This window comes from Scophthalmus maximus, chromosome 4, assembly GCF_022379125.1.
Source record: "Scophthalmus maximus strain ysfricsl-2021 chromosome 4, ASM2237912v1, whole genome shotgun sequence".
Classification (NCBI taxonomy): Eukaryota; Metazoa; Chordata; class Actinopteri; order Pleuronectiformes; family Scophthalmidae; genus Scophthalmus; species Scophthalmus maximus.
The window spans coordinates 28,062,852-28,077,146 of record NC_061518.1 but is presented as its reverse complement, the minus strand read 5'-3'; the positions used below and the strand labels follow the sequence as shown (position 1 = coordinate 28,077,146).

General features: G+C 41.5%; 1 protein-coding gene across 1 annotated transcript in view; it reads right to left on the bottom strand.

Moving 5' to 3' along the window:
- The window catches only part of LOC118302405 (cortexin domain-containing 1-like), a 32,788-nt gene extending 27,834 nt beyond the window's left edge, over positions 1-4,954 (bottom strand). Inside the window, exon 1 of the mRNA XM_035628500.2 lies at positions 4,731-4,954. The gene's annotated coding sequence lies outside the window, so the exon portion shown is untranslated. The remainder of the gene's footprint in view (positions 1-4,730) is intronic.
- Positions 4,955-14,295: the final 9,341 nt, after the last annotated feature.

The window sequence follows — 14,295 nt, the reverse complement described above, 5'->3', positions numbered from 1 at the left end:
CCACGCTGGCGTACAGTTTTTACCTATGTCAGAGCAATGGTCATCAGTCCTTTGCTATCTTTCTGGAGGTAGCTAGGATGTCCTGTATAGTAAATCTGTCTCTATCTCTCTGCTGCCTGCTGGGAGCAGCTAAGACACGAGTGTAGAAAGCGTGGAACCCACCCGTTAAAAGCCATTCCGAACACAACACTGGGATTCCGATTTTGCTGACTTTTCTGTGAAAATGGGGAAATATGTGACCGCACTCATATCGCTGATAACTGAATTTAACCAGCACAATCAGGGAAGAAGGGCCTTGGTAAGAGTTAACCAAGAAGCTGATGGTCCTGTGTGGAGATGAGGGAAATTACAAGAAGGACAACCATCAGTTGAATGACATATGAAAACACCTGAAGGACTCTCAGACTGTGAGGATCAAGATTCTCTGGTCTGATGAAACCAAGATTGAACTGTTTGGCCTCAGTTTCTAAGCATCATGTCTGGACAAATCCACCAGACAGGGAATTTTGGGTGGCGGCAGTGTCATTCTTTGGGGGTGTTTTTCAGCAGCAGGGACCTGGTCCAGATAGCTCAGGACCTCACACTGGGCTGAAAATACACCTTCCAACAGGACACTCACCCTAAGCATGGCACAGGCAAAGCCCTGAACCCGATCAAACATCTCTGGAGCAACCTGAAAATGGCCCTCTACTGATGGTCCCCATCCAGCATAACAGAATGGCAGAAAATCCCCAAGTCATGTGCCAAGCTTGTTGCGTCATTGCGACTCACTGCCAAAGTGTAATCAATGCAAAAGTTTCTGAATACTTTTGGCGATATTACTTTTTTTCACATTAATGAGTGGAGGATTTACTTCACTTACTTGAGGACAAGGATGCAACCAGTGCATACGTTTATTTAAAATGCATAACCTGTCTAAAAACAACTGGACCTTTGTTACACATTTGTCTGACTTATATATTTAAATTATTACCAAATCTTTCCAACATTGTTCAAACAGAGAAATCTCAAATTTTGTCCAAGTTAACAGTCCATATGTGTTTCCCATAGGACCTTGTGAGGTGGATTGGACGTCAGACCCTGTAGGGGGATCGGGGTCAGGCTCTCCCGGAAGAAAATGTTGTACATTTCAAAGTTAAATCCATCAATCTGGTGAACTTTCATAAAAATTTTGGAGGCTAGATCTTTAGGAACTTTATACTGTACAAGTTAACAATTGTGTGCTGTCGTAAATAATTTAATCATAAACACATCGTTATGAATGAATGAGTATGAGTGATGATCACCACCATTAATATCCTAACAGTCTATATGTGTATGGACCCCGACGACCCCCACCCACATACTATTACAAAACAGGGAAAAGTAGCTTCTTTTGAAAAAAGAATAATTCTGCCTGTATTATGATTTCCATTTAATTTCATGTTTTGTGTTCTTCAAAGAAATGAAGTTAATTTTCAGACTCAGTCAGACATATCTCAAGAACCGTTCATCTGCATGTGGCATGTGTGTTGATAAGGGTCCAAGAAAGTGCAGTGTTGAATGTGGCCATGCGTTACATTTAGCATTGATACATTTTGAATGAACAGCTGATCAGCGCTTTGGAGCAGCGACAGCTGGGGCTCATCAACACGCTGTCAATCACGACAACAGCGTGTTCATCTGATGGCCAGGGGGACGAAAGTGTTTTTCACCAACAGACTGAAAAACTCTTTTGTCCCCCTGGCCATCAGACTGTACAACAGCTCCTAGTAAAGGCAGGGAGGACAATAGAAAAGGAAAATTTATTTCTACCTTCATTTGCACATCCATTTTGCACCGTTCCCGTTTTGCACTGTCATAAGCTAGTTTTTATAGTTATAGTTTCATATTTAATTTAATTTTATATTTTTATTTTATGTAGGATTTATGTATGTTTAATCTATGTATGTTTGTAAATGCTGCTGGATGCCTGAATTTCCCTCGGGATAAATAAAATATCTACTAAACTAAACTAAACTTCATCTTGCGGGAAGTACCGGTACGCAAGAGAAGGTAACGGTACTCTAAAAGGTAAGATGTAGAAGTTCCGGTACAGCGTACTGGTGCCTACCCCCCAATTTCAAGCCCTGGAACTGCAACATAAGAAAACTAAAGAAGTGAAGGGGTCTCAATAGTTTCTGAATGCACTTGATACTTTTTTTAATCCATGTTGTGCCTGGGATGAAAAGTTTGGTAGCCTCCTCTAATTCTCCTCAAATGACAAATGATCTGCAACAAAATGTGCAGTTAGTCAAACTGTTGTGTGACTATCCATCCACCGCCAACCTGGGGTTTAAGAGAAGTCACCACTGTGTGTGGGAGAGTCAGAAGAGACAAAGTGCTCTTAGACCAGAAGCTTCAGGCGATCAGAGAGTGGAACTGCTGAGTTGTTCATGGACAATTAAAAAAGACAACAATCCATGACAATGTAGAGTTTCTCTGCAACAACATTAAAGGATTGTTCTGGATTCAGGCTGCTTGTCATCACCAGATTAATAGCTGTGACCTGAGAGCAGATTGATTGCAATAAGCTAGCCTATTATACCTACTCTAATTGCCTGCATACAGTTTACCTGAGGGATTATTGATAACAGAAAACAATCCTTTTAATAATTTTCATTTCCAGCTTTAGTCAGCCTTTGGTCCAGAGCAACAAATCTGGAAAACGATTAGCTGAATATTGAGCTACATTTGATGTTTTTGGGTGCAATGTAGCTTGATATTCCTTTACAGCATTCATCCATCCAGTTTAAAAAAATGAAAATGCAATTTCATAAAAAAAACAAATCTAAATATGAAACGCTTTCGAGGTGTGATAAGTATCCTAGCTACTGATCACCTCCAAAAATTTATCATCTGGAGAAATCCCCCACAGGAATATACCCAATTTTGTTAAAAATAGAAGGTGATTGACTTGTGAAGTTGCCCCCCCCAACACACACACACACACACACACACACACACACACACACACATACACACACACACACACACACACACACACATACACACACACACACACACACACAGGGGTGAAAACAATGCTTGTGTGGCAATGCTGACAGGGTAATACAGAGAGGTTATTACTGTAGTCTGTGTTTTCTTTTCTACCATTCTACCTAGGGGAAAATAGTTTTAGATTGATCTGAATTGAGAACAAGCTCCTCAGCAACTAAATAATGCTCGGTCACTGTGTTTCCTAGTTTCACTTACTACAGTGATCTTAGGAGGTGTTGTGAGATGCCATTATATTTTCTTTTACCCAGTGCTGCTGCAGTCTTGCGCAGCAGCACTAGTCAAAAATAAAAATATGTTGCTTGGTTGAACCTAGTAAGAATGTAATTTTGACCTTTACATGATTGGGACCAGGGTGCTAATTACCTTTACCAAGGTGGTTATGTTCCCCCCCATATTTCTGTTTGTTTCCCACCCCATCTGTTGGGGTCATCAGGATTTCACAAAAAAGTACTGAGCAGATATGGTCCAATCTTGATGGAGGGATGGGGCCAGATAAAAAACCATTACAATTTGATATGGATTTGATATGGATCCAGTCAATGGATCTATATCCATAAAATTCCTGGATATGGATTTTTTTCCTAATCACTTTCTTTAACATTGCGAGATAGAGGGCCTTTTTTCTACATTTTTGGAATTTTTTTTAAGGCATACAGTTTGCACAGCTTGGTGCAGATCATCAGTCTACTTCCTTTTCCCTTTTATTTTTCTATAATAAGAGCTACACAGACATTTAGGATTTAGGATATGACCTTAGTGGAGGCATGTGCTCTACCGAGTGTCATTCTAGTTTGGACCTGAGACCTACATGTGGACCTTGGTTTGAGTTTGTGTTATTAATTGTAAATTGAAATACGCTACCGAACCAATAGCAACAGATAACATTCCCTCCAGCTATAGCACAATGACAGTATTTGAAGTTTGTTCAAAAATGAAGCCGAAGCCGGAATGTCCCAGATAAGGGTGCTGCCATCTGACACTTTTTATTTGGAACCTGAGTCAGTCTCAGGTGTCATCATGATGTTTCATGTTTCACTTTTATTGGTTTCCAGTGTTTCCCCTAGGTTTACTGGTTTGGGGGTGGTGGGGTTGTTAGGGTTAGGGTAAGCGATCGATAGGGTTAGGTTTCACAAATCACATTAAGTTTCATACACAATCTTTTATGCAGGAATGAGGAATGAGGTGTATAAGGACCTTAAATTACTTCTGCTTTGCATTATATGTAAAATACCAAAAAAATAAAATATATATATATATTTATTTATTTTTATTTTTTATGAAAATGAATTTGACTCTCGGGGGGGCTCTCACTCTAGTTTTGAGAATATAATTTCCCTGTGGAGCTACGCGATCGGCAGGAAGTTACCTGAAGATACCACTCTAAAACAAGCACCACCATTTGGTCCAATCTGGGATTAAACAGTGTCTCAGCCACAACTGAACTCAGGAAACAGTATCCTAGAAAAAATACAGGAGCAATACCGTCAGTGTCCATGTCTATATCCACTCTGCACAATTGTAACAACCTCAAAACAAATCTGAACATCTCATTTCTCCAAGAAAATCCTCACATCCAGCACTTCAGCACAGCCTGTATCACGTCATCTTTGCATAGATGGAGAACTGTTGCCTGTGTAGTGCAGAGAAAGAATCCAGAGCCAGCCAGAGAGAAGAATCTGAGGGCTTCTTACCTGCTTCCCTCACATCCTGAACAGCTGCTGTAGGTAGAAGAGCTCCCGGTCTGCACTGAGAAACCACTACGAAACAGAGGGAGGACACGGCAAGGGAGGGTGGCAGGCAGGGGAATTAATGGGAAGACTGGATGGAGGGAAGGTAGATGGGAGGAAGAGGGCAGATGGATGGAGAGCCGGGGGAAAGAGTCTGCTGACTGCTGCATCCCCTCTCTGCATACTGAGCCCTGAAAACTGAGCAGAGCCGAGTGCTGCACACATCCTGCTCCACTCTCGCTCCTCATGTGTGCAACTGCCGGTGTGCTTTCACAAGACAGAGGCACACACACACACACACACACACATTTGGGGGGGTATTTCTCCGGGAACTCCAGCTTCCTCCCACAGTCCAGAGACATGCAGAACTGGGGTAAGGTTAATTGGAGACTCTAAATTGACCGTAGGTGTGAATTCAATTAATTTTTTTTGTTCCCTAGAGGCAATTCAAAGTCAAACAGAGTAGTTGTCCACGCAAAATCGAAACAAGACAAAAACCACAATGACAGGAAAAACAACGTAAACAAAGCAAACAACTGTACGAATTAAAATTCAAAACAAACAAACAACTGTACAACTTAAAATTCAAAGCAACTGTACAAATTAAAATTCAAAACAACCAAAGCGCTGTACAGATTAAAAAGATTGCAGCATCAGTTCAAATTATCAGGGCAGATAGCTAGTGCATTGTGGCAGCGAGGTACATATCATCAATCAGATGTCTTAAATATACAGCGGCTGTTACAGTTTAAGGTACACATATGTCAGATCATGAGGTGGTAGAAGCACTTAAAACCTCATGTTTTCAGTGAGTGCCCAGTATATGGGGGTGGGGCGGGGGGTGAGAGTCTGTGAATGGTTGTGTGTCGCTGTGTGTTGGGCCTGTGATACGTTTGCGACCTGTCCAGGGTGAACTCAGCTTCTCGGCCAATGTCCCTTGGTCTAAGGCCATGGTTTCTCTGCTGGAAAGCATGCGGATTGCTCCTTGCAGTTTGGGTGTGAGTGAAATGAAGTATCTTTGAGTGGCCGAAAGGAGCGTGGACATCCAGAGGGAGCTTGGAGCAGAGCCACTGCTCCTTCACGTCAAAAGGTGACCGTTGAGGTAGTTTGGGCATCTACATGAGGGAGTGGATGGTCTGTTGTAGCTGAATTTGTTGCTGTTTTAAGAGCCAAAATAATCCATCTCTTTAAGAATGGCTCTGTAAACTCCTCACACTATACCCAATAATCTGGGCCAAACATTGTTACAGACTAAGGTTCCAGACCTGATTTTTCCACCAGGGGGGGATTTGAATCGTCCCTGAATTAGGTAAGAGGACCTCCTAACCATTGACACACTGTACTTGGCAATTGATCACATGGTAGATTACACAGTGGCATGAAAAATGATTGGCACCCATTAAAATACCCTGTTCTTTTTGTGTTATTTTGCCATGAGAAAATGTGATCTGAGCTTCATTTAATTCACACGTTTTAAACAAACACAGTATGTATACGATAATAGCATACAAAACATGATCATGAAAATGATGTCTTATGCATTATTGAACAGCCCCAATGAGCAGTGCACTTCAAGCGAGTGCTTCTTGGAATCCGTGCATCAGAGCTGCACAACCTGAAGGAGGAATTCTGGACCATTCTTCCTAACCGCAGCTTTTTAAAATGTCTTGGTGTGAGCATCTCTCCTGAGCTCATTTCACAGCATCTCCCTTGGGTTAAGGTCTGGGCTCTGACTCGTTTTTTTCTTCGTCCGAAGCCATTGTGTCATAGATTTACTTCTCCTGATCTTCAGCTGCTCACAGCCACCCTGACATTATCCTGAAATACGCACCGACAAACTTGGGAAATCATTTTCCGCTTGTTGTCCGGGCCAAGAAGCAGCAAAGGCCCCAATTCATGAATCTCCCTCCACAGTACTTTACCAATGGGATGATTCAGTGCCCGTTTACTACATGCCCGCTGGAGTCACCACCAGGGGCTCAAAAAGGAAAAGGTAAAATAAAGGGAGAATCAACGAAGAAGCGGAGCCGACCTCTCTGCCCCCAAAAATGTGGAGAGGTACCAGGAATCCATCTAGTCTGCTATTAGATATACAGTATGTTCTGTTCTATCACCCTGTTCACGGTCCGCTAGCTGCCGGTTCAGTGTGCGCGCTGAAAAAATAATAATCTGTTTTTTCGGCTCAGCCCTGGCTATATAAATTGAAAACCCCAATTTGTTTTGCTAGCGACAGATGCTACGACCCAGAGGTTTTGGACTCGTGGTGAACGCGTCAGTCGGGTTCGAGCCCCGACCAGTGCAGTTCGATTATCGACAACAAACAATCTTTCTCCACATACTTTGCTTACTGCCCTTTTGAGCGTCTCAATATAATTACCAACCTTTTCTCTCTATCTACTCTGACAACTCCCTTCTTTTCTTTCCCTTGTCCGTGTGATGTACAAAATGACACAATACAGTTCAGTGAGTCATTTTCTCCATTTTGTGAATGACCGATTTTAAGTTGGAGACACCTACTAACAAGTACTCTAAACATCAGCAGTCTGCTTGTAATATCACTGCTGTCCACTCATTCATTACCACCTGTGCAGGGTACCAGTCATTTTGTCGAGGCCATTTAAAAAAAGATCTGATCTTGTAGAAAAGATCTGAATTCACAGACTCAATGTTTTATTCTTTGGCAAACAAAAGGCGTGCAGGTTTGCATGGCAAGAGAGCTTTTAATCACATTCGTCAGGAAAACGGGAGCGCTCTTTTAGTAACCAACACTTCCAGCCACAGCTTCACATTTTGACTCGACAATGGACAATAGAAGTCTTTCCTTGCTGTTTGAGTTCTCCTCCAGCCCACTCATTATGAGCTGCTACAGTGCTGGATTAAAAAAAAACCCTGCTAGGACCTCTTCTTCAAAAGTATAAATCCATTTCCTGACTTGTCATTGTTCCAAATGATATGGTCGTAGAGAAGACAAAAATAAATCCCTGTACTGTAGGTGTTATCGACCTCCTCTTCAAGATGCATTTCATGTTAAATAGTAGTAATACTGTGTATGTGCTGTAACACAGTATAATATCTGACTGCTTGCTCCTTTCTACTCTAATTACACAATATGAACAAGGTTGTGAACACTTTATTTTCTGTACTGTGTAAGTACCCACTTATTCACAAAAACACATAAATTTGTCATTTCCTCTCAAATGCTATATTGTTACTCCCTAGATGGATTCCCTGTCTAACATACAATCACACTGGGATCTTTTCATTATTTAGTCATCAAGCTGCTCTGTGTTACGGGTCGGATAGGGAACAAAACTATGACAGACTTTCCTGTGAAAGGAGTGTGAACAGAGTGAGGTGGCGGAGAGCTTCTGGTAAGTGCAGGAATGAGGAAGTCGTGCAAGAGTCTGTTGAGTGAGGAAGTCCATGGCAGAAGCCCTTCTACAGAACCCTTGTATAGCTTGTAACTGCTCATTGATTCCAGTTTATGATATTATTTTCCTTAATCAAAAAGTTTGGTTAAAATAAGATAAAAACAAAGAACATAAAATGTATTGATTATTGAAATTACCGTTTAGAGGTGAATTTATACAATGAACTAATAAATGAATTTGTGGCATTAGCTGGTATGAAAATCCTGCTCTCTCCTCAGAATGTACACTTATGAAGCTTTTGTGTTGTGGATAAAAACATCTGCCAGTCGTGCTCCATTAATGCAAAGACTCAGAGACTGCAGTGTGAACATGTTGAGCTTCACTCCAGACAGTGCAGGATTTAATCAATATTATTGATCAGCCACACAGAGTCACGACAAAAGACTCTGCACTCCTTTCTAGAGTTGTTGTTTTTTTTTTTTTCAAAATTACAAGTGTCACATCATGACACATTTTCCATCCACAGCGATCAGAGCCGCCCAACTATCAGCTTTCGCTGGCTCTAAAACTGGAACTCCAAAAGCATGTCAAACACGGAGCCTATAGGCAACGTTCATTGAACAGCCTTAAACACAGAGTAGTGTGAACTGCCTTACTCTAAAACTACTTTTTATTGCTGCAGCTCCACTGTAACACCATTGCCATTCTTCATAAAACCTGCGACTCTGACCAAACCACTGGCGCTGGAACCGCTGATTCGACTCTCTGAGACAACAGGCAGGTTTCCCTCGGCAAGTACAGAAGAATTTCACCTCATTGCTTCTGGGGTTTGTGCAGTTAAAGGCGCAGACATTGTTCAGCTCCTGGTCATTTTAGGTCATTTCACACAGGCTCTGTGCCTAAAATAGACCATGCCTGTTCGTAATTGCAACTTACATGAAGATCTGATGACGATGAAGACCTATAAGAGAGCCATAAAAAGTTATTAGTGGGAAATGGACTGTATTTATATCTTGCTTTTCCCGCCACATTCATACACTGCCAGTTACTGTAAGTGTTACATTTAGGGTTAACAGTCTTGCCCAAGGACACATCGGCATGCGGACATGGGCGGAACATCTCTAAAGTAGGAAACAGGGACACTCACATGGAGATGGAATAGAATCTCTTAAATCACAATGTATTTTCTCTTGTAGCAAAGGGAAGTTGTTGGCCCAACCTGGAGTCAGAAGAATTCATGATTATTTTATTATCCTCCAACACAATTTCTACTGCTTGGAGAAAGTAAACAGTCAATAAACATATATAAACATACCCCTTGAAGAGAAATAGGAATAGGCTGATTCACCCCTACGATGTAAAGCATCTCTCCCTTTTTGTGGATGCAAGATGTTCCCTGGTAAAACAACAAGCTTTAATTGCATCATTATGAGCATTGTAAGAGATTACAATACCTAGTAGCTACTACTAGCTTTCAGACACCTGAGCAATCACCTCTATTTTTATTTGTGCCTCCAAAAAGTCCCTGTAACCGTTGGAGAGGTGTTGAGGATTTAAATCACCAACACAAATGCGTGTGTCTTTTATTTGTATAGGAAAACCAACTGCTCATGAAATGGCGCTGACCGGAAACCTCACCGGCATCGGGCTCAACGTCATGACACATTAAGATAATTTAAAGGGACCACGTTCCCTGAACAGTCATACATGAAGTGAGCAAGGACAGTAAATTACATGCATAACACATGCATAGACAGTGTGTAGAACCACACTAAACAACAAAGGTGAATTATGTCACATTCACTACAACATAATATATAATTTCTAATCAATATGAGTTTTTATTAACTATATCTGAGTTAACCTTTATACTTAGACTTGACAGTTCATTTGGTACACCTAGATAAAAATGAATGCGGTTTAGTATATATAAACTGTGTAAAATCCCCATCAGTCACAACATCAAAACCATTGCCATTGAACTGTACTGACTTTTACTGAGAGGTGTTTCTAATATTTAGTCTATAATCATTCATATGGGATGGACAGCCAACACTCAAAAAAAGATCACATAAAGCATAATATTAATAACTGGCTGAGGTTAACATTTATTCCAGGACTGCTGTATTACTTTAGCTCCACCTAGGTGTACCTAATAACCTGACAGGTACAGAGGCTTGGTATTTTAATAATGTAATGATATTGGTAGATTAGTTTACATTCCACAAACCTCTAGTGTTTTTTTTCCTCTTGCAACTCCAACAGGCTTTGTACAAATGGGTGCACAAACATTAACACACACACACACACACACACACACACACATATATATATATTAATTTAAGAAGTAGCTGTACCTCATGTGTCACATAGTCATTTATAACATACAATAATTATACTTTTTGACTCAGAACCTGAGCGATTACCCTGCTTATCAAGCAATGAAAGACAGAAATATCTCAAGCAAACAATTTAATTCTGGAAGATATCAGCCAATTCATATAGTTTAATAAATATAAAATAGTTGAATAAATACAATTGAATATGTTTTAAATACTAAAGACACAACTAAGCAATAAATATAATAACAACATAGAATAAACAACACTAAAATCCTCTAAAATATATATAGCTTTCCCCCCTAATGGGACCAAAGTCACCTACAAAGGTTTGCACAGCTTAATGATCATTTGTCTTCACCATGTTATTTTCTGGAGCTGATGTGAAACCTTCAGCCTTCCAGGAACAGCATCAACATGCTGTTGGGGAGAAGTGACGACCATCCTGCACAGAGCGACTCATTTACCCAACCAGAAGAGATGGAGGAAGTGGAGGCTGGCTGCTTGTCTTTCTGATCATTCAAGATTCAAAGATTCAAAGGTTTTTATTTGTCACATACTCATACAGGATGCACAGTGAAATGTTTTGGTGACATGTGCTGTACTTCTGTGCTCAAATTCCAAAAATACAATATAAAATATAAAATGCAGTGCAGTGCAATGGAATAGAATAAAATAGAATAAAATAGAATAAAATAGAATATAATACAATAAATTACAATAAAAGTTTTAGCAGAAGTTATAGTTAGGTTATGGTTAATTTACATTATGGCTAATTTACATGTGCAATAGATATGAAATGAAAAATATTATAAACAGATATAAAGTTAAAACTATGTCGACTGGTAGATGTACAAATGTTGCACTCCAATATGGTTATGGTTCAAGTGTTCAGAGTGCAGAGTTCAGGGCTCTGATTGCCACGGGGATAAAACTGTTCCTCATCCTCTCTGTGCGTGTCTTGTGACAGTGCAGGCGTCCGCCAGACCTGAGGGTCACAAAAAGTTTGTTGCCGGGGTAATGGGGATCCTTAATAATCCTTCTGGCTCTGTTGGTACAGCATGTGGTGTATAAGTCATGCAGAGGGGGGAGTGGGGTGCCCAAGGTCTGCTCAGCGGCCCTCACCACCCTCTGCAGGGCTCGCCGGTCCCCACAGGAGCTGTTACCGTACCAGACAGATATAGCTCAAGTCAGTATACTCTGGATAGCTGCAGAGTAGAAGGATTTCAGGATCCGTTGGGAGACCTTGAATCTTCTGAGCTGTCTGAGGTGATAAAGGCGTTGTCTTGCCTTTTTCACCACAATGTCCGTGTGTGCAGCCCATGATAAATCCTCGGAAATATGCACTCCGAGGTATTTAAAACTGCTGACCCTCTCAACTGGTGTCCCGTCTATCAGGAGAGGGGTGTAGCTCCTGCGCCGTTGTCGGCAGAAATCCACCATCCTCCTGTAGGTAGGCCCGTTCATCGTTGTTAGTGATCGGGCCCACCACAACCATGTCGTCAGCGAACTTCACAATGGTATTGGAGTTGTGCCTGCCTGCACAGTCGTGGGTGTACAGGGAGTACAGCAAAGGACTCAGCACACAGCCCTGGGGGACACCAGTGTTGAGGATGAGGGGGCATGATGTGTGGCCTCCCGCTCTGACAACCTGAGGCCTGGCAGTCAGGAAGTCCAAGATCCAGGCACACGTTGATGGGTTCAGGCCCAGGTCATGCAGCTTAGTAGCCAGCCTGTTGGGGACTACAGTATTAAAAGCTGAACTGTAGTCTATGAACAACAGTCTGACATAGCCCCCTCCTACGATGTCAAAGTGGGAGAGGGTGGCGTGCATGACCTGGGAGATGGGTTCGTCTGTGGATCTGTTGGAGCGGTAGGCGAACTGCAGTGGGTCTAAGGTGTGTGGAAGAGAGGAGCAGATGTGGTCCTTCACCAATCTCTCAAAGCACTTCATAACCACCGAGGTCAGTGCTACGGGATGGTTGTCGTTCATACCGGCTGGGGAGGCGTTCTTAGGCACAGGGATGATGGTGGACATCTTGAAGCATGTGGGGACTGTGGATTGTGCAAGAGAGAGATTGAATATGGTGGTGAACACTGGAGCCAGAAGATCAGCGCAGGTCCTGATGACTCGTCCAGAGATCCTATCTGGGCCTGCCGCCTTTCTGGTGTTCACCCTGTTCAGCTCATTATCATGAGGCGTTGTGTCGTGTTGCTCGTGCTGTCGATGGTGCTACATCAGGATTCTTCCTCCTAACGATTCACAGAAGAGACGCTACATCAACAGAAAACTCTTCCCTAAGTGCTACAATGTCACAGAGCACATTTCTAGATGTTTACAATGACAATCCAGGATCAGTACATGATGCACTGGTCCTCTACAGATCCCCCATGTACCAACAGGTGCTGCGACCACCAGCTGGTACTTTCTGTTGGGAAATGGAGGATATCTGTGTCTGCAGCTTCAGGTTGTCATCATGACATTCTGATGCCTTTAGTCAGAACACCCTCTGTCTCAATAAACACAGACACACGAGACAAAGCAGATTATTACTTTGGTGACTTTGAAATGCAGTATACATTTATTAAATTAATTTTAATAAACAGGCCAAGTTGAAAAACAAGCACCATTCAAAAACCAGAAGCATCATTGAGCTCATCTTTGATATCCTGAAAACCTGCTGGTGCCACATCTTCTTGTGGGCCCTGGAGATCTTCAAACATTCGGGCCGTCAGTCGGACCGCTGCTCCTTTCCGTTGTGGCTTTTGCATTCGTGTTGTGGCTCTATGTATTTGTGTTGTGGTTTTGCATTCGTGTTGTGGCTTTATGTATTTGTGTTGTGGATTTTGCATTTGTGTTGTGGCTTTTGTATTCGTGTTGACCCTTCTCTGCCACCGTAAGGACCCAATACAAATGATATCAGCTTTAAAAAAAGGAGCTACAGCCTTGTTCCACCTCGACTTTTGACAACATCGTTACATTGCTTCCATATTAATACATCACGACTTTTTGGACAGCAGCCATTTTGACCGGGGAGAGCAGCTTTTACACAGGTGTCAAGATTCTGATAGGTCCAGAGCCTTAATCAGTGGGATTAGTTTCACCATACCTTAATTTACATAAAATAAAATAAGATTAGATAAGAATAGATTAGATAATCCTTTACTCGTCCCACAACGGGGACATTTGGGTGTTACAGCAGCAAAGCGGATGGCAGAATATAAAAAAAGCAATAACATATGTACAAAATATAAACACTATATACAGAGCAGTTACAATAATTGCACATGGAGAGTATTGCATTCATATTGTGTTCATGTCAAATGCCTGCTGTGAAAAACATTTATAATGAGCTTCTAGCACTTGGGCTAATAATTATAATAAATATTTCTTATAAAGGAGATTGACTTGTAATGGAGTATTTTATTGGTGTCATTTGACAACTGATCTGGAAACTTTCACATTAACTTAAGCCGTTGTAAATATTTTCTATTAGCTATGTTAAAGGCAGTGTTACTAAATAGGATTTTCATTGTTAATGTTCACACGCATCCTTTCATGTCACCTCAAATGATGAGGTTTTATACAACTGGTAGGCTAAAGGGTCATGTGAAGATGAACCACACACAGGCTCGCCAATGAGGGACACGAAACAGTGATAACAAGTTAAACGTGTTCAACTACAAAGTCAATCCAACTTGAAACAGTGTGGCAGCACATTCAACACCAGTCCCACTGTATGACATTCATGTATTCAGGCAACCCCTAAAATCTCGCGGTGCTACCATTCAGACATCTTGCATTTATATTAAGTCTGG